Source organism: Cervus elaphus, chromosome 24, assembly GCF_910594005.1.
Source record: "Cervus elaphus chromosome 24, mCerEla1.1, whole genome shotgun sequence".
NCBI lineage: Eukaryota > Metazoa > Chordata > Mammalia > Artiodactyla > Cervidae > Cervus > Cervus elaphus.
Window position 1 is genome coordinate 49,234,764 of NC_057838.1, and position 22,255 is coordinate 49,257,018.

General features: G+C 39.9%; 1 protein-coding gene across 2 annotated transcripts in view; it reads right to left on the reverse strand.

Annotated features, from left to right (window-relative positions):
- Positions 1–22,255, reverse strand: part of SYNPR (synaptoporin) — a 283,980-nt gene that overhangs the window by 73,536 nt on the left and 188,189 nt on the right. The gene's annotated exons all lie outside the window — the stretch shown is intronic.

Consider the following 22,255-nt stretch of genomic DNA (forward strand, 5'->3'; position numbering starts at 1 on the left):
ACCCAGGATTCAAAGCTTCAAATACCTTGGATTACTGACAACGAAGGCTAAATACTCCAACAAAGTATTTTTGGGTCCTGCAACATAGTTTGTTAATTGTACAAGAATTTTCCATGTGGTGTGCTTCCCAGGTGGCTCAGTAGCAAAGAATCTGCCTGCAATACAAGAGATGTGGGTTTGATCCCTGGGTCGGGAAGATCTTCAGGAGAAGGAAATGGCAACCCATTTCAGTATTCTTGCCTGGAAAATCCCATGGACTGAGGAGGCTGGTAGGCTACAGTCCACAGGGCTACAAAACAGTTAGACATGACTGAGCGAGTGAGCATGCACACACACATTCCATGAGGTAGGAAGACTTATTTGTTTCTCTTACGGAGCTCAGCTTATCTTCGGACATGTGAGGACTGAGCTAGAATCTCACATTTAGGAGGCAAATAATTACTCATTGTAGCATGGATTTCCATAGGTAATCTCAATTCATCATACCAAGTATTTCAGGTTTAAATCCAAGACACTTTCTGATATCAGAAAATACCTTGATATCATAGAATCCTTCAACCTGGAAACATTTAATCTTCTATCTTTAAACATTCAAGCATTTATTTATTCAGTAAACATTTCTAAGTATCCATTACCTGCCAAACATTGTAGCATGCCTCAAAACACAAATACCTAAGGAGCTTATACACTAGTGGGGACACAGACACATAAACAAATAATTACCATGGAATATGATCTTTGCTGGAAAGAAAATGTGAACCTTCAGATAAATGCAGCTCATGGCTGAACTAGGGATTCAGGGAGATTTCCTAGTAGAGATGAAAAATAAGTCAGTTCATGAAAGAGGAATAAGAAATTTACAAGGCAGGAAAGGGGTTGGGTGGGAAAGTGGGAAGAATTTTGTAGACAAAGGGTAAAGTTATAGAAGTGCATGAAAATAATAAGTTTGGGGAACTACAAGTCACTCTACAAACTTACCATCTCAGGGAGATAATGACTGATTGTGGTTTTTATGTTAAAGCATCAGCTTGAGTGAAACATAACTAACCATAATATAATACCACAAAATTCATCCTGGCTTTTAATATTTTTATAGCCTTTAGTATATTCACAGAGCAACCTATATCACTGTCTAATTTCAGAACATCTTCATCACCCCCCAAAGACGTCTCCTACCTATGAGTTGTCACACTCCATCCTCCCATTCTTTTCCCCTGGAAACTATTAATATACTTTGTTTCTACAAATATGCATATTCTACATAGTTCACATAAGTAGCATATTGCAAGTATATTTCATCTAAGCAATTCAGAAAATAATTTCTGCAGTTAATAATCATGTTTATAATTATATGTATTAGTGTGTGTGTAGTGTATTCATTTCCTCACCAGTATTTTCTGATTTTACTTTATTACTTTATTTTCTGCCACTTAGTTGTGTAATCTTGGGCAAGTTATATAATTTCTCTGATTCCTATTTTCCTAACACGGAGAGTACCTCTTTTCACTGAGTTCTTATAAACATTAAATGAGAAATGCATGTAAAGCTCTGAGTAGAGTGTCTGATATACAAAAGTACTTCAAAGGCTTAGATGTTAGCTTTTTCTATTTACTTTTACCATGAGTTAGGTGATACACTATGAGTATCTGTTGACAAAATGTAATTTTCACAGGTTAATTAAAGAAATTGGAAATGGAATAATGCAATTCCTAAAGTTCCATTTCACTAAATAAAATCAGCTTGCTCATCTTTCCTCCAAGCTGTAACTTGGTCCCATACCCACATGAGAAAACGGAAAAACATTGACAGACTTTCAGTTACCTTAATGCTCCCATCAATTCTAATTTCTGATTTATTTATTATTTGATGACTTCTTTCAAGGTTGGCCCTTTCATCTTTCTATAAAAAAGAAGGCATCCTAAGAAATGTAGTAGGTTAAAGGAAAAAAAAAACCTCCTGAAATATGTGGGCAATACAAATGATGAATAAACTATTTGAAAGCACTTGTCCAAACATCTTGCACTGGAATTTAAAGTCTAATTTACTTAACAAATAGAAGTTTTCTAGTGTTTCATCTTTCCCATTAGCTCTAAGGGAGTTTCATCCCTTATAGTGGTTTTCTGACTTGCACATTTTCTAAGGTAAACTCTAATGGGCATTAGCTGTGCTCTGGTTGACAAGCACTTATTCTTCTTTCTCTTATTAGTAGCACCTTGGTTTCTTTTGGGGAATCACATCTCTTTGAGAGACAGCATTTCTTCCTCAAAAGGAACAGTTCTAAGCCAAGGGTGTGTGTGTGTGGTCCAACTTAGACAACTATAATAGATTATTTTTCTGGATGTAGGCCCTTGAGTGGTATTATATAAGAATGGGATGAGGGGTTGAGTTGAATCATTTCCATAGCAATGCACAGATTTGACTATAAATTTAAGTCATTTCTTAGTTTCAACTGTATGTATGTCTTGAGTTGCCCCATTTCCTGTATTTTCTCGAGCCCAATTCCTCAGTATTTCCTTTCATTATGTGAACTTCCCTAAGACCTTCCAATAAATTACTTCACCTGTTGCTCAAAGGCAAATCGTGTTACTTGCAACCTCCAAACTCCTAGGCATACATAGTCTGTCTCCAGCCCCTGCGCACTCCTGGACCTTCCAAAAGAAGCAGGGCTACTTACAGCCAGTTTTTGTTAACTCATTTAATCTTCAAAAAGACTCATTATAAACTCCCTTGAAATTCTTATTCCATTTTTTCCCACTTTTTTTTTTTTTTTTACAATGTTGTGTTGGTTTCTGGTGTATAACAACGCGAATCAGCCATAATTACACATATATCCCCTCCTTCCTGAGCCTCCTCCCCCTGCTCCCATTCCACCCCTCTAGGACATCACAGAGTGCCAGACTGTGTTATACAGAAACTTCTCAGCAGCTATCCATTTTACACATGATAGCATATATATGTTGATGCTACTTTTTCCATCTGTCCCACTCTACCCCTTCCCCACTGTGTCCACAAGTCCATTCTCGATCTCCTATTCCTTTAAAGTTTCAGAATCTCTCGAGTGCTCCAGACCTTTCCTCCAAAGGATTTGACTGAAACCACGTGTGATGGGAGAAAGTGACATTTGATAATGATGGAGAAAAGCACAAAATCCTCTTTCCATCCATCCTTCAGTTTTTCAATAAATATCTAATGAGGACATACCTGCCCTGTTCTAGATATTATAAATACAAGAATTACTAGGATTGAGTCTTGTTCCTTAGAGAGCCTAGAGTCTAGTAGGAGAGATAAGACACACAGAAATAGTGCTAATGCCAACAGAGGCTGTGATAAGAGTTACAATTGAGGTAGAGATCAAGGGCTACAGGAGCACAACGGAGGGAAGATTAATTCAGGCTGGAAGGATTGGGGAAGATTTCAGGGGAGGAGATGAAACTTCCAGCCGACTAATCCTTCTGCAAGTGTCCAGTGGCCAATTATCTCCAGGAAATGGAGTTTGCAAAATTAAGCCTTGCCCGCAGAGGATCGTTTATTTTCTCTTAGCATGGCATATTACAGTTTCCAAGGTTTATGCCTTCTTGGGAAATGTACTAAATTGCTTAGGACAGGGACTGAGAACATAAGGATGTCAAACCTTGCTGGTCTGTGCCTAATATGTCTGGGGCCTGGTGTCTGCCTCATTTTAGTTGGTGGGACCAAGAGACGACTGACCGCGGTCTGGATTGGGGCCAGTGTGTCTCTAAGCAGTCTTTATGGCTTAAAATGAACTACCACCTCCACATAGCCACTTGGGCTTATTTTCTTCAAATGGGGACAGTGGCTACACCAAGCCTGCAACTTGTTCTCAGCTGCCTTGAAAACAGATATTCCTTTCATGTCCTTTTATTGCTTTCTTCTGTCCACATAATGCAGCCAACGTTCTTCATTTTAACAGAGAATGGATGCTCTGAATAAATCTGGGATGGACAATTGACCTGACAGAGCAGGCTTGAAAAACTTATTACTGATCATGGCCATGCTGCCAGGGGTTTTATGTGAAATGCCCCTTGCATGCTGCTAACCTCAAAGACATTAGGAAGCAGTGTTATTTGGACTACAAAATGTTGTATACCTTGGTGACAATGAATTCATCTACAAAGTCAGAAAGTATATAATTGAAAGAGATAAAGTCACTTCTTTTCTTTAAAGAGCCCATTTTTTCAAAACAACAATTAAATTTGGTAAAATAAGTAGCCCTGTACCCACTTTCACCTACCTACAAACTTCACATTGTGGACAGTGTTCTCACTAAGCTTTCACTGGACAAGAGCAAAGTGGGGGAAAAAAAAAAGGTTGGCCATTGCTTCTCACAGAGTCCAGAGAGAAAGACTTTGTAACATCATTATTTTATTGGACTCTCCTGTGTGAACACATTAGGGAGGGTGCTTCTGGGGCGTGCGCTATCAGAAGCTCCTTGGGAATGACATAACATTCCTGCAGAAGTTGGCAGAAAAGAGAAATAAGGCTTCAGTGGAATTCTAATGCTGCCCTGATTTTTCCCAGCCTCAGGGACCTGAATTTCCAGCTTAGTTCAATGACCCCTAGGATGTCCTGAAGATCTTTTCCTACTTGGGAAGCAGTGAAGACAGAAAAGGCAGAGGTCTTCAGCTCTATGGACCTTCCTTTGTTTCCAGGGCTCAGTGGAAAAGAGTCACTTCTGAATTTCATCTGACAGGGCGCAGGAGATTGCTGGGGCCCAATGAGTACAAATATATTTGTTATTATGAGTTGAATTGAATCCTCTATAAAAGGTATGCTTAATTCTTAACCCCCAGTACCTTAGACTGTGACCTTATTTGGAAAAAGGATCACTGCAGATGTAATTAATTAAAATGAGGCCATGCTGGAGTAGGGTGAGCCCCTGATCTAACATGATTGGTACCCTTAAAAGAGGATGGCCACATGAAGACAGAGACACAGACAGCATGCCACATGATGACTAAGGCAGAGACTGAGTTATGCAGCCATAAGCCAGGGAACACCACGGATGGCCAGCAAACTGCCAGGAGTCAGGAAGAGGCCAGGATGGATTCCCCTGCAAGTTTCAGAGGGAGCATGGCCCTGGAGACACTTTGAAAAAAATTTCCCATGGACAGTCTGATCTTAGACTTCTAGACTCCAGTACTGTGAGATGATACATTTCTGTTGTTTTAAGCCATGTAGATTGTTACAGCAGCCCTGAGAAACTCATACATTTGCTCAGAACTCACCTAGACTGTGTATTATTGATACCTATGACTAAGAAACTTACGGTCCACTCTATACCTGCCTCCTCCTCACCGCCCCCTGAGCATCTCCTAAGTTCCCCATGCACTCTCTCACCTCTGGGAGTGTGCCATCTTCCTGGCACGGCCAGAACCTGTGACCCCCAAGTCTGCTCAAAGTCTACTCATCATTCAAAGTCAGTTCAAAGGGAAAAGTCGCCCATTGTTCCAAAGGGAGTGAGAATAACAGTGTCTTCTAAAGTGCATCATTTGTATCAGAACTCTGCTTGCCATTTAGGTAGCTTTATTTATTATACAGTTACTTATTGTAACTCTTTAAAAGTTGAGACTCTGTTTGGTTCCTTTTACATCTCTGAGATGCTTGCTTCTCAAAATACAGTTCTTAAATTACAAGAATAAATTCAGAGAATCTTAGCACCCATTCCATACCGAAATCAGAATCTGCATTTAACAAGCTCCTGTGAGACTGCATAGATAGTAATATTTGAGAAGCAGACCCTAGAGGACCTTGACATACCAGCATACCATACACTGACTGAATGTATACTTCACATTGGCTACTTGGCTGATTGTTTAGCTGATTGATTAGTCATTTTGACAATTCTATTAGCAGTTCTGTGAGGAAGGTATTACCCTATCACATGGTTGAGAAGATTGGAGGGAAGCTAGATTGGAAAATGCAGGATGTATTCCCATATTTCCACCTCTCTGCCAAGTTCAACACAATGCCTACGTGGCCTACCCAGCAGTTTTTCAGGCAACAGTGGTATCTGTCCAGGAAGCTGGAATTTCCGGGGGACATCTGAGCATCTGTTTTCGACATAGGCTTTCTTTTTCTTCCACTAGCTTAACACTTAGTGGATGAACATGTGTCTCTCCAGATACTCTATCAAAAAAGGGTTCCATGGAAACGCTCATTTTGCGAAATGCTGCAAATTACACAGCCCTCTTGAACATTAGTGGTGGAGAGCACCTATCAAAGGCTTCATCCCATGACCTCAGTAAATATACCTACTCAACTTGGTTTAACTCAGTTTTCCCTAAAGTTTACTTGACTCCAAATTAACATTGTGTAACAGCCATTAATATTCTGTGAAGGGCATTCTGGTTTAAAATCAGCTGTTAATGACAAAGAGATCAAGAGAGAGATTCACTTCATGGATTGCTTTTTAATTGAGAGAGAGAGGTAGAGAGAGAAAGAAAGAGAGAGAGAGAGCTTGCTCTCCTGTGGTTATCCTTCAAAATGCAAGTTTTCTCAAAATGAGATATTAGCATGTGGCAAGAGCTAGGAATCAGCATGAGCTTCTGAACCACTGGGAAGAGTGGCTCATTTCTTTATGCATTATTTAATATCAAAACGTCCTTCCTAGAATCTTCTGTTCCATGCTATAACTCGAGACAAAGACCTTTGATAAAATTAAGTAGGATGTTAGCTCTGAAGCACAATGGGAAGATAAAGTGGCAGATTAGATCATGTTAACTTTTAAAAATGATCACTAAGGTCATGAGCTTGACACATGGGGGGTGTGGTATTGCAAAGTAGCAGGATAAAGCCATGCAAAAGACATTAATTACCCAACAGGGGGTTTCTAGGGAGAGGGAGGTGGAGGCTTATGCATTTGGCTACCAGGGGAAATCTCTTTTCAAGGATTCTTTTCCCCTTTGAGATGAAGGACTTCATTAAGAGCCTTTGTGCTTGGTGTGGACTCTTGATAGTTTCATGGGTAGATTTAGTTGGATTCCTGGTGCTGATGGAGAGCAGCTCCTGTTCCACAGAGCTTCTCAGGGTTCTGGCAAGTGAGGCCCCCATTTTCTGGAGTTTCTAGTCAAGGACAGGCATCCCTTTAGTGCAAATCCAGAGCCATGATTGATCACTACCTGCATGCTTACAATGGAAACAAAGGATGGGGTTTCCTAGGTATTTTCTTTTCAGAAAAGGGGGCATTTGAGGTTGGTTATTTGGAAGCAGCAATGCCTTCTTGAAGCTCTTTCTTCTTTTTAAAAATAATTTTATTTTATTTATTTTTGGTTGTACTGGGTCTTTGTTGCTGTGTGGGCATTTCTGTAGTTGTGGTGAGCAGGGGCTACTCTGTAGTTGCGGTGTGCGGGCTTCTCATTGCAGTGGCTTCTCTTGTTGAGGAGTACGGGCTCTAGGGTGTGTGGGCTTTAGAAGCCGCTGCCAGAGGACCCAGTAGTTGTGGCACACCACAGGCTTAGTTGCTCTGAGGCATGTGGGATCTCCCCGGATCAGAGATCAAACCACGTCTTCTGCATTGGCAGGCGGATTCTTTACCACTGCGCCACCAGGGGAGCCATGAAGCTCCTTCCTGTGAAGACATGGACACAATCACCTGAAATACTTCTCAGACAAAGTATGTGGCATCAGTGATACAAAAAGAGATGAAAGCAGGTAGAGTGGAAGTTCTAATACCAGTTTTCCTCTGAAGTCCATAGATATATTTTTCACAGTGCCCTTTGAGCTCATATCCCCATATTATTTGCTGCTATTCTGCCTGGCTTTATTTCAGCAGTCCCCTTTATCTGGAATGTCTTGGCTCCTATTTCTTTTTTAACAAATCTTTTGGCCACACTGCTCGGCACATGGGATCTTAGTTCTCCAACAAAGGATTGAACCAGCACCCCCTGCATTGGAACTGCCGAGTCTTAACCACTGGACCACCATGGAAGTGCCTTGGCCCCCATTTCTGCTGATTGAAATCTTACCCATTCTTTAAGGCTCTGTTCAAATGTCTTGTTTTCAGAGAAGGGTTTCCTGATTACCTTCAGAGAAACAAATGCTACTTTTCTGTGGCTTCTTTGGACCTTTATTATAGCATTGATCACATTTTGATTTCTATGATTCTGGTGTCCATGTCTCTGTCTCCGAGGTTCACTTTTGAAGATGGGGTTGGATTTTTCATCACACTTACTCCCCACCACACTGAACTCATAGCTGATATTCAGTAAATGCCAGATGAACAGGACCTCAACATTGCAAGAGAGACTACAATTGTGGGCAGGCAAAGTTTATCATTCAGTATGCTGATGTGAATTTAAGATAATATTCCCCTTACTTCTAGGCCTGGTGCTTCTTTCCTTGTTTCCTGATCTGTTTCTAGACCAGTATTTCCCAAACATGAGTCACTGGAATCACTCTCATGAGTCAGATCACATCTGTAGGCAACTTATCCTTTCATTTACTTAATATCCTTCTTTAAATTGATTCCCCTTTTCCTGATACCAACTCATTTAAAAAGCAGACCACTTATCTTGAATTAAAAGTCTAGTATCATAAGAAACTATTATGAACAACTATATAGCAATAAAATAGATAACCTGGAAGAAATAGACAGATTCTGAGAAAAGTTCAATCTTCCCAACTGAACCAGGAAGAAATGGAAATTATGAACAACCCAATTACTTCAATAAGCATTGAAACTGAAGGTGTTATAAAAAATCTCCCAAAAAACAAAAGCCCAGGACCAGATGGCTTCACGGGAGCATTCTGTCAAACATTTAGAGAAGAGCTAATGCCTATCCTTCTAAAACTCTTTAAAATAACTGCAGAGGAAGGAACACTTCCAAACTCATTCTAGGAGACCATCATCACCCTGATACCAAAATCAGACCAAGACAACACACAAAAACAGAAAATGACAGTCCAATATCACTGATGAACATACATGCAAAAATCCTCAACAAAATTTTAGCAAACAGAATTCAGCAACACATCAAAAAGCTCATATACCATGATCAAGTTGGGTTTATGCCAGGAATGCAAGGATTCTTCAATATATGCAAATCAATCAATGTGATATACCATATTAACAAATTGAAAGACAAAACCATATAATAATCTCAATAGATGCAGAAAAAGCCTTTGACAAAATTCAGCACCCATTTATGATTAAACTCTTCAAAAAATGGGCATAGAAGGAACCTACCTCAACATACTAGAGGCCATATATGATAAGCCTACAGCAAACATTATTCTCAATGGTGAAAAACTGAAAGCATTCCCCCTAAGATCAGGAACAAGACAAGGGTGCCTACTTTCACCACTATTATTCAACATAGTTCTGGAAGTCCTAGCTGCAGCAATCAGAGAAGAAAAAGAAATAAAAGGAATCCAGATCAGAAAAAAAGAAGTAAAGCTCTCACTGTTTGCAGATGACATAATATTGTACATAGAAAACCCTAAAGATAGTATCAGAAAATTACTAGAGTTAATCAGTGAATTTAGCAAAGTTGCAGGATACAAAATCAATACACAGAAATCACTTGCATTTCTATATACTAACAACAAAAAAATCAGAAAGAACAATTAAGGAATCAATCCCATTCACCACTGCAACAAAAAGAATTAAATATCTAGGAATAAACCTACCTTAGGAGACAAAAGAATTTGACACAGAAAATTATAAGACACTGATGAAAGAAATCAAAGATGACATAAACAGACGGAGAGATATTACATGTTCCTGGGTAGGAAGAATCAATATTGTGAAAATGACTATACTACCAAATACAATCGACAGATTTGATGTGACCCCTATCAAATTACCAATGGTATTTTTCATAGAACTAGAACAAAAAATTTCACAATTCATACAGAAACACAAAAGACACTGAATAGCCAAAGCAGTCTTGAGAAAGAAGAATGGAGCTGGAGGAGTCAACCTTCCTGCCTTCAGATTATACTACAAAGCTACAGTCATCAAGACAGTATGTACTGGCACAAAAACAGAAATATAGACCAATGGAACAAGATAGAAAACCCAGAAATAAACCCATGCACCTATGGGTACCTTATTTTTGACAAAGGAGGCAAGAAAATCAATGGGGCAAAGACAGCCCTTCAATAAAAGATGCTGGGTAAACTGGACAGCTACATGCAAAAGAATGAAATTAGAACACTTCCTAACACCATACATAAAGATAAACTCAAAATGGATTAAAGACATAAATGTAAGACCAGAAACTATAAAACTCTTAGAGGAAAACATAGGCAGAATACTCAATGACATAAATCAAAGCAAGATCCTCTCTGAGCCACCTCCTAGAGTAATGGAAATAAAAACAAAAGTAAACAAATGGGGCCTGATTAAACTTAAAAGCTTTTGCACAGCAAAGGAAACTATAAGCAAGGTGAAAAGACAACCCTCAGAATGGGAGAAAATAATAGCAAATGAAATAACTGACAAAGGATTAATTTTCAAAATATACAAGCAGCTAATACAACTCAATATTGTATTGAGTTGTACAATATTGTTGAGAAAAACAACCCAGTCAAAAAGTGGGCAAAAGACCTAAATGGACATTTCTCCAAAGAAGACATACAGATGGCTAACAAACACATGAAAAGATGCTCAACATTGCTCATTATTAGAGAAGTGCAAATCAAAACTACAATGAGATATCACCTCACACCAGTCAGAATGGCCATTATCAAAAAGTCTACCAACAAAAAATGCTGGAGAGGGTGTGGAGAAAAGGGAACGCTCTTGCAATGTTGGTGGGAATATAAATTGATACAGCCACTACAGAAGACAGTATGGAGGATCTTTAAAAAACTAGGAATAAAACCACCATATGACCCAGCAATCCCACTCCCAGGTATATACCCTGAGGAAACCAAAATTGAAAGAGACATATGTATCCCATTGCTCATTGTAGCACTATTTACAATAGCTAGAACAATGAAGCAACCTAGATGTCCACCGACAGATGAATGGATAAAGAAGTTGTGGTACATATACACAATGGAATATTACTCAGCCATAAAAAGGAATGCATTTGAGTCAGCTTTAATGAGGTGGATGAACCTAGAATCTATTACACAGAGTGAAGTGAGTCAGAAAGAGAAAGATAAATACTGTATTCTAATGCATATACGCGGAATCTAGAAAAATGGCACTGAAGAATTTATTTACAAGGCAAGAATGGAGAAACAGACATAGAGAATAGACTTATGAACATGGGGAGGGGGAGGAGAAGGTGAGATGTATGGAAAGAGGAACATGGAAACTTACATTACCATATGTAAAATTGATAGCCAACGGGAATTTGCTGTATGGGTCAGGAAACTCAAACAGGGGCTCTGTATCAACCTAGAGGGGTGGGATGGGGAGGGAGATGGGAGGGAGGTTCAAAAGAGAGGGGATACATGTATACCTATGGCTGATTCATGTTGAGGTTTGACAGAAAACAGCAAAATTCTGTAAAGCAATTATCCTTCAATAAAAAATAAATAAAAAAAGAAGTCTGGTATTACTTGCCCTTAATACAAGATAAACATACCTATGAATACAGTGAGAATAAAACCTTATTAAATTTATTATTTGATAAATATTTATTGAGCATCCACTCTCTATCAGGCACTGGACTAGCAGATGGGACATGACAATCAGCAAGATAGACATAGTCCCACCTCTAGGAGCTCACACTCTATTAGGGAAATGGAAAATGAACTGCTGAACAGTAAATATACCATACTAAAAACTATGAAGAAAAGTTATGACCAAACTAGATACCAAATTAAAATGCAAAGACATTACTTTGCCAACAAAGGTCCATCTAGTCAAAGCTATGGTTTTTTCAGTAGTCATGTATGGATGTGACAGTTGGACTATAAAGACAGCTGAGTGCTGAAGAATTGATGCTTTTGAACTGTGGTGTTAGAGATGACTCTTGAGAGTCCCTTGGGCTGCAAGAAGGTCCCGCCAGTTCATCCTAAAGGAGATTAGTCCTGAATATTCATTGGAAGGACTGATGCTAAAGCTGAAACTCTAATACTTTGGCCACCTGATGAGAAGAATTGACTCATCGGAAAAGACCCTGATGCTGGGAAAGATTGAAGGCAGGAGGAGAAGGGGATGACAAAGGATGAGATGGTTGGATGGTATCACTGACTCAATGGACATGAGTTTGAGAAAATTCTGGGAGTTGATGATGTACAGGGAGGCCTGGTGTGCTACAGTCCACAGGGTCACAAGGAGTCAGACACGACTGAGCAACTGAACTGAACTGAACTGAAAAGCTATGAAACAAATGAAGCAGGGCAAAGAGATGGAGAGGAATCAGGGTACTATGTAGATAAAGAGGTCAGGGAGGGCCTCTCTGAGGAGGTAATATATACGCAGAGACTGAAAAGAGCAAATTGGGTAACCATGTGGCGACAGAGGCTTAGAGAGCCCAGCAGAGAGCAGGTACTATGGTCCAGAGAAGGGAATCACTCTTAATGGGAGAGGACACGGGGGATTCTTTGAGTTACTTGTGATCTGGGACTTTGATTTTGATGAAATATATGCCACATGGTCCATAAAATTTCCCAAGATTCTGAAAGACCCTGAGCCACTGCTGCATCTGTGAAATCAGCCTCAGGAAACACTGTTCTCATACTGTTTTCAGCCCTTCCCTCCCCAATCTGCACCATGAAATCATTCTTTTCAGTATACACTTGACTGTCACCCTTGCCACATTGCACTGCACGAATTCATTCCCTGATGTCTTCTTTTCTACATTATGAGTGCTCAAGGGCACAGAATATATCCAGCACACAGCAATGATTAGAATCTCTGACTTTGGGGTTGAGTACTCCCAACTAGAGACCTCTTTCTCCTGACCCTGTTCAGATAAATGAAAATGCGTCCTATAACTTCTATGTTTTGGGGGCAGTTTTAACCTAGAATAGATGGGTGCCCCTGAAGTTTCAAAATGCGACGTGAATGTGCATGTTTCCAAGGAGAATTCACACTTTCATCACATTCTCAAATTGGGGAGGGGGTGGAGGGAAAACGGTTCCAAAAGAAGTAAAGAATTTCTCCCATAATTAAATAAATTACATTTATGAAGTAATTCTGAGCTCTTCATAGCACTTTTTATAATAAAGAAAAGGGGGATGGTATATCTTGACCTCTACATAAAGAGAGTCCATTTTTACATCCCTTTAATTCTTTTCCAGTAAAAATTCAATTAGTGTATGATTTTTTTCTGCTTCTTAAAATATCTTTTCCTTTATGATGATCCATGAAGATTGAAACCAGGTGCCAAGCACCCTACTAAGTACTTGAAAGTACATTAACTCATTTAACCTTTAGGGTGATTCTCCAAGTAAATCTTATTATCCTCCATAATATAGCAAAGGAAACTGAGACTTAGTGGTAAGATCAGTCCCAAAGCTGCCAATCTGTGCTGATAACCCCATGCTATATAGACCTCATCTTTGCTAGAGTCCTCAGCTTATGGAAACAAGCTTGTTTAATTCACTGTTTGGTTTACAAAACATCTGCAGCTAGAGACGTCAGAATTTTCCTTAAGCATTCAGTCAACACATAGATAGAAAGATGACTCTAAAGCTCACAGTTTATGTTCCCTTTGACTCAGGATGTTAATATCCTCCAAGAAGTAGGTCCTGCTTTTATACACAGACTTTGCCAGGCAGGTTAAATGACATCCCATGTATAACACTATACAAAGCCTTCATGAATATATATTACATTTTTGGGCAAAGAGAAAAAGAGTACTCTAACATATCAAGGATTCTAATGAAAACATGACCTACATATAAAACAAGAGAAATGTTGCTTTCTAACACCAGGAAAGCCAAATGTGTGCCAAACTGATATTTAAAGAAAAAGAAAAAATTGACAGACGATAAATAGAGCTAAGTGAGAGGCAGACTCTTCATGGCTTTTGGAACTCTGCTCTGAGCAGTTAAACTACAAAAGTGAGTTACAGAGGGGAGGAAGGACCATGTTCTTTGGCATCAGGTAGAGCTGGATTTGAATCTAGCTCAGCTATAAAATGAAAGTGAAACTTCACTACCTTAAAGGATAGTCAAGAGCAAACAAAGTCAGCACTGTATAGGTGGTCACTAAGCATTAACATTCTTTCTTCCTTCTTCAGAATTTCTCTTCTAACTTGTCAAAGAGCCAGAGTCACTGCCTCCAGTGGGCATTTCTTTAAACATGAATGTGCCTCTGATACAACTGACTTCCCAGGGATACAGGACCTTGCTGATGAATGATGCAAGGAGCCCTGGATCATTCTTCAGAATCTCCCTAAGAATCCAACTGACATTTCCAAGTATTGTCCATCCAGAAAGACCAATCCAGTGTTAGCTGTCCAAGCTAAGGAAAGACAGGAAAGAAATACTCTGACTGTGTGTGCATGCTCAGTCACTCAGTCGTGTCCGACTCTTTGTGACCCTATTGGACTGTAGAAAACCAGACTCCCCTGTCCATGGGATTTTTCAGGCAAGACTACTGGAATGGGTTGCCATTGCCTGCTCCAGGGAATTTTCCCAACCCAGGGATCCAACCCGTGTCTCCTGCACTGGCAGGTGGATTCTTTACCACTAATGCCACCTAGGGAGCCCAGGAAAGAGATGCTTTGAAATGGGATATCTTTTTCTAAGCCATCCAAGATGGGCAGCATGAGTTAGTACCATCTTCTTGGTGTCTTTCTAAATATCCAGTGCTAAACTAAACTGTCATATCCTTTGAGCAGCAAATTCAACTTTAGAAATTTCTGTTGAATAAATAATTATTAAAAAAATAACAAAACTATGCTGGCAATGTGTAAAGGATGTTGATAGCAGCACTCTTTACTTTGGTCCAATTAATTATTGGACTAGTTGTTGATTGGAAACCAACTAATTGTTCACCTGTGGGAACTGGTTAAGCAAGCTATATGGTCCACGTGTGTAAGAGGGGGTCCTACAGTCATGACGATGTGAAGAAAATACAATTTAAATGTTCACAGTGCATTAAACATAAGCATACGTTAGAAAACATTATGCTCAGGTTGAATTTATTTCGTGTGTGGTGCACTGGGAAGACCCAGAGGAATCGGGTGGAGAGGGAGGTGGGAGGGGGGATCGGGATTGGGAATACATGTAAATCCATGGCTGATTCATATCAATGTATAACAAACCCACTGGAAAAAAAAATAATAATAAAAAAAAAAAGAGATTAATATGGATATATTTTCAAACAAAATTTGGAATATGAGAACACATGTCATATGTCTTTTCATCTGTGTGCAACAATTATCCAAATTCCGAATTATCCAAATTATGCAATTCTCTGAATTATCCAAATTCTCTGCAACAATTTTTTTGTGTTGGTTTGGTAATAAAAACAGAAGTCATTTAAAAAATCTCTAATACCATTATCTTCCACGATACACATTATAGTGTCTCAACCTTCCCTGTTTTCTTTCCCAGGCCAAAAGCACATGGATATATCTGAATTATCCAAATCCTCTGCAGCAATTTTTTGTTGGCTTGCTAATAAAAACTGAAGTCATTTAAAAAATCTTTAAGACTGATCATTCACAGTTCACATTCTAGTGTCTCAACTTTCCCTGTTTCTTTTCCCAGGCCAGAAGCACTTGGATATACCTCAATTTCTGCTAACAGGAAACCTGGGAAAAAGAGCTCAGCTATATTTCCATTCTTCCATTTAAAGAAAGATTGCATTCATTATTCATATCCGGATGATTAAGAGAGAGAAAAGAATGGGAGAGAAGAAGCTGATTATGGTGATGTGAGGCTTCAAGAGAATAATTAGAACCATCCCACTTAGCACTGGGACAGCACCTCACATCTTCAAAGCTGTCTCAGATATTATCTAATTAAGCAAAGTATAGAGGACAATGACAACAGTGGAGGATTTAATCTAAGAAGCACGAGGGGGCCTTTGGATACTGAGGAGAAGAAATTAACAGAGGGGGCAGTAACAAGAGGGGCCAAATGAGAAGTTCAATGCAGAGTATGAGATATCAGAAGCTCATAGAGGTTTTGAGGGCTGAAAGCAAAAATCATAAATTGAAAAAATAGAGAAGGGAGGAGGAAAAGAATGATGAAACTAGCAGAGAGCTGCAGGAAAATTCAATACCACTACATTGTTTCTAGAACCTTACATCATTAATCTATTTAATTATGCTTCCCATATATTTGAATGCAGAATGATCCCTGCGACCCTGGGACTCACATAATTCCAAATGCATTAGATATTGGGCCTGCTAATCAGAATCCCTGCTGACATTTATCTCTGTACCAGGGAAAACATTATAAACACAATCACAGATGCACGTTCTTGGAGGAAGCTTTAGACCACTGTCAGTTCCTGCCCTGTGACCCAATTTAAATGCACTGAGAAAACAAGCACATCAGAGGCTATAAAAAGAGCACGTCTCAGGCATCCTAAGAGCAGAAAGTTATTCATCAGAAGCTCAAGGAAATGCTAAAATAGAAGAATGCTTCTTTGGGATGCTGCAATTCTTGGTTGGTCTGATTCTTACTAACACTGGTTTACATCTTCATTCAATTACTGGTCCCTAGTGGCCTTATCCTATAGTAAATATCAGTTATTACAATTTAGTAAGATTTATGATCTGTTCCCTTGAAGATATATCCCGGGAGGTGGGGGGAGGCGGCAGGTAGAATTTGCAGTGGGCCTTGATGAGGGGAGGAAAAGTCAGAAGAGGCAGTGCCAGGAGCCAAGGCCATGTATGTGCTGAAAAGCCAAGTCAAAGACAGGCGTTATGTCCAGTCCGCAGGTACCATAGGCAGAGATTTCTTAGAGTCGTTCCGTTTTCCATGACTTACTCTGTCACCTTCAGCAGGATTAAGGACAGGCAGTGAATCATACAGCCCCCAGACAGGCATATCAACATCTGCCCTTTCTTTCTTTTCCCCTGAAACATTTAAGACTGCAGTTTAAAATACAGCTGACAATTACCAAGCAGGAGCTTCCTTGCCCAGCAGTAATTCCCACATCGGTTCAGTGCAGTAAACACACCTGTGTACTGTGATTACACCTGCATGCCTTATTGACTTTTTCTCTTTTTTTGGTTTTGGCTTTAGTGCTTTACTGATCAAAAAGAATCAGATTCCTAGCTCTTTGCCTGGGATATTGCTCATTACATTTCAATATCTGATTTGAAATAGTGGGGGTAGTGAGAGTGGAGGCATGGCCAGCTTGTGTCACCAGAGTGGACAACAAGCACATTATGAGCATTTTTAGCCATGTTTGTAAATTAAATATAAAGGGCTTAACTTTAGCACAAGTGGGGCATTCAAAGGTCTCAACTAGTCCTCATCACGGGGTCTGCTTTCTCCGTCTTTTTCTCCTCCCTCCGTCTCTCCTCCCCTTCCTTCTATCTATTTACTCATTCCCCTTATGCAAAGCTACTAAAAATCTATGCTGCTATAGATCACCTGAGAGGATTCTGCCTAAGCCTTTACTTTTCTTTGCTACTCATTCCACACTGGGTCTGTCTCTCTTCAATACATTCATTGGAAGCTGACTCTGAAGTGTAAACTAATTTCATAATTTAAACAAAATGGCATTGGAAGATTAAAAATCACAAAGCACATTCACAAGAAATAGACATCGAAATAATTCCTGTGTGCTTTATGGCTTTTGGGATCTGACCTGTTATTCCTCTGTCTTCCCAGGCGATTGACAGCTACCCACAAGCCAAACAAAGGAGGGCAGGAGAACCAGTTGCCTTCACAACCTATGCCTTAGTTTCCTAAGGCTTCCATAACAAATTACCACTAACTGGGTGGGTTAAAACCACAGATATTCACTCTGTCACAATTTGGAGGGTCAGAAAGCAGAAGTCAGGTGTCAGCAGGACTGGTTCCTTCTAGAGGCTCTGTGACAGGAGTGCTGCCTCTCCCCCAGCTTCTGGTGGCTGCTGGCAGTTCTTAGCATCCCTTGGCTTGTAGAGGCATCATTCCAATTTCTGCCTCTGTCTTCACATGTCCTTCTCCATGGTCTCTGTGTGTTCTCCTTTTCTGTACTTAATAAGGATACTCATCACAGGATTTAGGGTCCACCCTAAATCTAGAATGATCTCATCTCAAGATGCTTAATTACATCTGCAAAGACTACTTCCAAATAAGTTCACATTCACAAATACTGAGGATTCAGGCTTGCACATATTTTGTGTGTGTCGGGGCGACACTATTCTACCCTCTACGCCCATCCTTGTTCTATTCTTCATCACACTCTCACATTACCAATGTTGAGGGAAAAAAACCCAAGTAAGTCCTATAACATGTACAGAGATACACTGAAGGACAGTACATTCAGTCTTCTTTGGAAGCAAAGATTAGAAACATCTTAAATGTCCATCAACAGGAAACTAGGCTAAATCAGTTTGGCTCATCTACCCAATGGAATAACAGGCAGCTACTAAAGACAACAAAGTAGGATTTAAATAAATTGAAATGGAAATACCTCCAAAATATGTTGTAAAGAGAATTAAGAAAATTATAGAACAAAATACATCTCACAAATCCATTCTGAAAAACAAGCTATAAACAACAAACCCACACAAGCTTCCTTTCGGGGAATTTCTCTGTTCCCATGCCAGTTATGCAGCTCTGAGTCGATCCCTTTTCCCTGCCATAAAGAGTAATCAGATCTAGACAATCACAGTATCCTGTTCTGCTGACCATTGTGACAGGGATGGAGGTTGCCTGAAAACCAAGCTAGGCTAGTCAGAAGCCTTCCATGGATTTTTAACAATTTTGACTTTAAGGAGAAACAAAATCTTGATTTTGGGCCCTATATTAGGTTTCTATGGCTACCAGAACCAATCACCAAATACTTGGCGGCTTAAAAGAACACAGATTTATTATCTTATCATTATGTAGATCAGAAATATGACAAAAGTCTCATCGTATCAACATGGCTGTGTTCCCTTCTGGAGATTCTGGGGTGAATGAAGGGAATCCATTTCCTTGCTTTTTCCAGCTTCCAGAGGCATCCACTTGTTTGGTTCACGGTCCCATTTTTCCATTTTCAAATCCAGCAATAGATGTTTGGGTGAGGTTTATCACATTTTTTTCTCTGTCTGACCTCACTTTCATGGTCACATCTCCTCTGACTCTAACTCTTCTTAACCCCTCTTTCATTTTTAAGGACTCTTGTGATTACTTTGGGTCCACCTTAATAATGCAGGATAATATTCCTATTTTAAGTTCAGCTGATGAGTGAGTGAGTGAAGTCACTCAGTCGTGTCTGACTCTTTGCGACCCCGTGGACTGTGGTCTACCAGGCTCCTCTGTCCATGGGATTCTCCAGGCAAGAATACTGGAGTGGGTTGCCATTTCCTTCTCCAGGGTATCTTCCCAACCCAGGGATCAAACCCAGGTCTCCCTCATTGCAGGCAGACTCTTTACCCTCCGAGAGACCAGGGAAGCCAATAGGTCAGCTGATGAACAACTTTAATACCATTTGCAATTTTAATCCTCCTTTGCTATGTCAGACAACACATTGACAGGTTCTGAGGATAAGGATTTACACATTTTTGAAGGGAGATAGGACATTATTTTGTCTTGAATCTGGAGCAAATCCAGGTCTGCCGATAGCTATCCTTCCCAACACATGCGGAAAGGCGACTGAGGGGACAGACACATAGAAAGAGGACAAGCTGAGCAAGAGATGAGAGAAACAAAGACTGCCCTGCTGGAGACCCTGGATCCAGCCATTCCTGAGGCTAGCACAACTCAGGTAAGTATGATTATATAGGCCAAGAGATTCCTCCTATTTTTCTTTTCTTTTTTTGAATTGGGCTGGTCTCCTATGCAATCTAAAGATCTCAGATATTTGCATATGTCTAGCACAGTCTTGAAAGAACAGCACAGGATAGAACCGGATTGACTGGTGTGTGATAGCTCTCATTTTTTCCCTTAGTATATCTGTATTATTTGAATATTATACAGTGGGCAGCTATTACTTTTGTAATTTAAAAAATGAAGTAAAAACAAGAGACTGTAACATAAAAAGTAAGTTTATACAGGGCTAGAAGGTCTAGTTAAAGAGCACAAACCTTCTAAGTTTCTCTTTCATTTGGTGCTTTTAAACAGTACCTGAGTCCATATGAGAGCTCATAATTACAAGTTACTTCTTAGGCCCTGATAACATGCTTTATCCTTTAAGAAGAGCTATTTAGATGGGAACCACAGATGTAAAAGGGCTATCTATGTTCAGAGTGCAAACAAAGAGCCTGCTGGCTCGTTTTTGGAGTTCTGACATGTCCCTGCCCAGGTCCGCATGGCAGGCCTTGAAAGCACAAGTCTGCACAAGAAAGCACAAGTTCTCCTTCTTGCCTCCTCAGACTATAAATATGTGCAATATAGTACATCAAGTGAAAAGAAAAGAAGCAGAAGCAAATGCCTGCATTCCCCTTAGCAAAACAAAGCGATAAAAGCAGGCTTGATGCCAGTTGCATTAAACAACAGGAAGAAAATCGTTTGTTAAAATATCACAATTAAGAGCTCTGAAGAGTTTTCCTGCTGGACCCAGCACAGTAGGGGTTAGTATGCTGGATCCAAATCCCCTGATCTTCTTGTTACACAGCCTGATGGATTGAGAACCCAACAGGCAGGAGGCATTTCAGTATCCTTTAGAACAAACCCTCTGAAAATCCCAGCCAAAGAGCAGAGGCACCGGCATTAAAATCTGGACCTTTCTGACACCAGGACCCAAGGTTCTCAAAACCCAGTCGGCATAAGAATTACTCAGGAACCTTATGAACCACCCAGATTCTCAGGGTCCATCTTCCAAAGCTCTGGAATCTAGAGATTTGGGGTTAGGTTCAAAATTCTATATTCCAACAAGCTCCTCACATAATCAGATGCAGGACAAACATATGCACAATACAATCTTTTTCTTTCTGTTGCAACTCCTGCCTTTTTACTTCTTTAGGTATCTCAGACTTGGAAAAGCAGAGGTTGAAGGATTCCTAACACATATTTCTTGCAGCCACTCTTTTCTCATATCCCAGAACAGAAACAACTGCAATTGGGAGGTATTTCAATGAGTAACTCTTACAGACCAAAAGTTAAAAAAAAAAAACAAAACAGTGAACCTCACAAGGAGAGTAAACAAAATTCACAATCCTCTAGAGATAAGAAATAAATTTTTTGAATATGTTAAATTCACCAGGCTATAAGTATTCAAATTTCAGGGCAAGAAAGAATCAAACTATTGATCAAACCTTTCCGGACTCATGTCAAGAAATTGCAGTGGGCTACATAATTTCAAAAAGTGAAAGTCTCTCAGTCATGTCTGACTCTGCGAACCCATGGACTGTATAGTCCATGGAATTCTCCAGGCCAGAATGCTGGAGTGGGTAGACTTTCCCTTCTCCAGGGGATCTTCCCTACCTAGGGACTGAACACAGGTCTCCTGCATTGCTGCCAGATTCTTTACCAGCTGAACCACAGGGGAAGCCCAAGAATACTGGAGTGGGTAGCCTATCCCTTCTCCAGTGGATCTTTCCAACCCAGGAATCAAACCAGGGTCTCCTGCATTGCAGGCAGATTCTTTACCAACTGAGCTATAAGGGAAGCCCATAATTTCAAACCCCTCTTTTATTCTGAGATATCCTAGTCCTTACAGGGTAGCTCCTGCATATTTCTGCTTTGTTTAGTTGGAGGGCTGGCCGTTTGGGACATTATCAACTTCTTTAAACCAGACATTGAAAATAGCAGTCTGGTGTTGCCCTTTATGACTAAGCTGGATTTGACCTTATTAAGTCCTAAATTAGTCAAAGTAGTACACTTTTTTTTTTTTAACTTTTCCATTAATCCCTCCATTCAAAACTGTCTGTTGAAACTAAACAACGGAAAATACCAGAATGAAGCCATAGGTGAGCAGGGTTTGGTTTAGATCCTGACTCTTTTAGCTTTTCCTACCCTTACCATACCGGAGGCCCTTTAACCAGCTCCATGCCCTCAACACTTCCACTCCATAGCACTTACTATTTTCTAATTACTGTATAATTTACTAATATACCATAGCTACTGTTTAAGTCAATCATTTCCTCAAGAATGGAAGCTCCAAAAAGTTGAAAATTTTTGTCAGTTTTGTGCATAGAACAATGCCTGGAACAGATACGTGCTCGTAAAGTGAGAGAAGGAAGAGAAGTCTATAGTAGGAAAGAGCAAAACCCTCATAGAAAGAAGC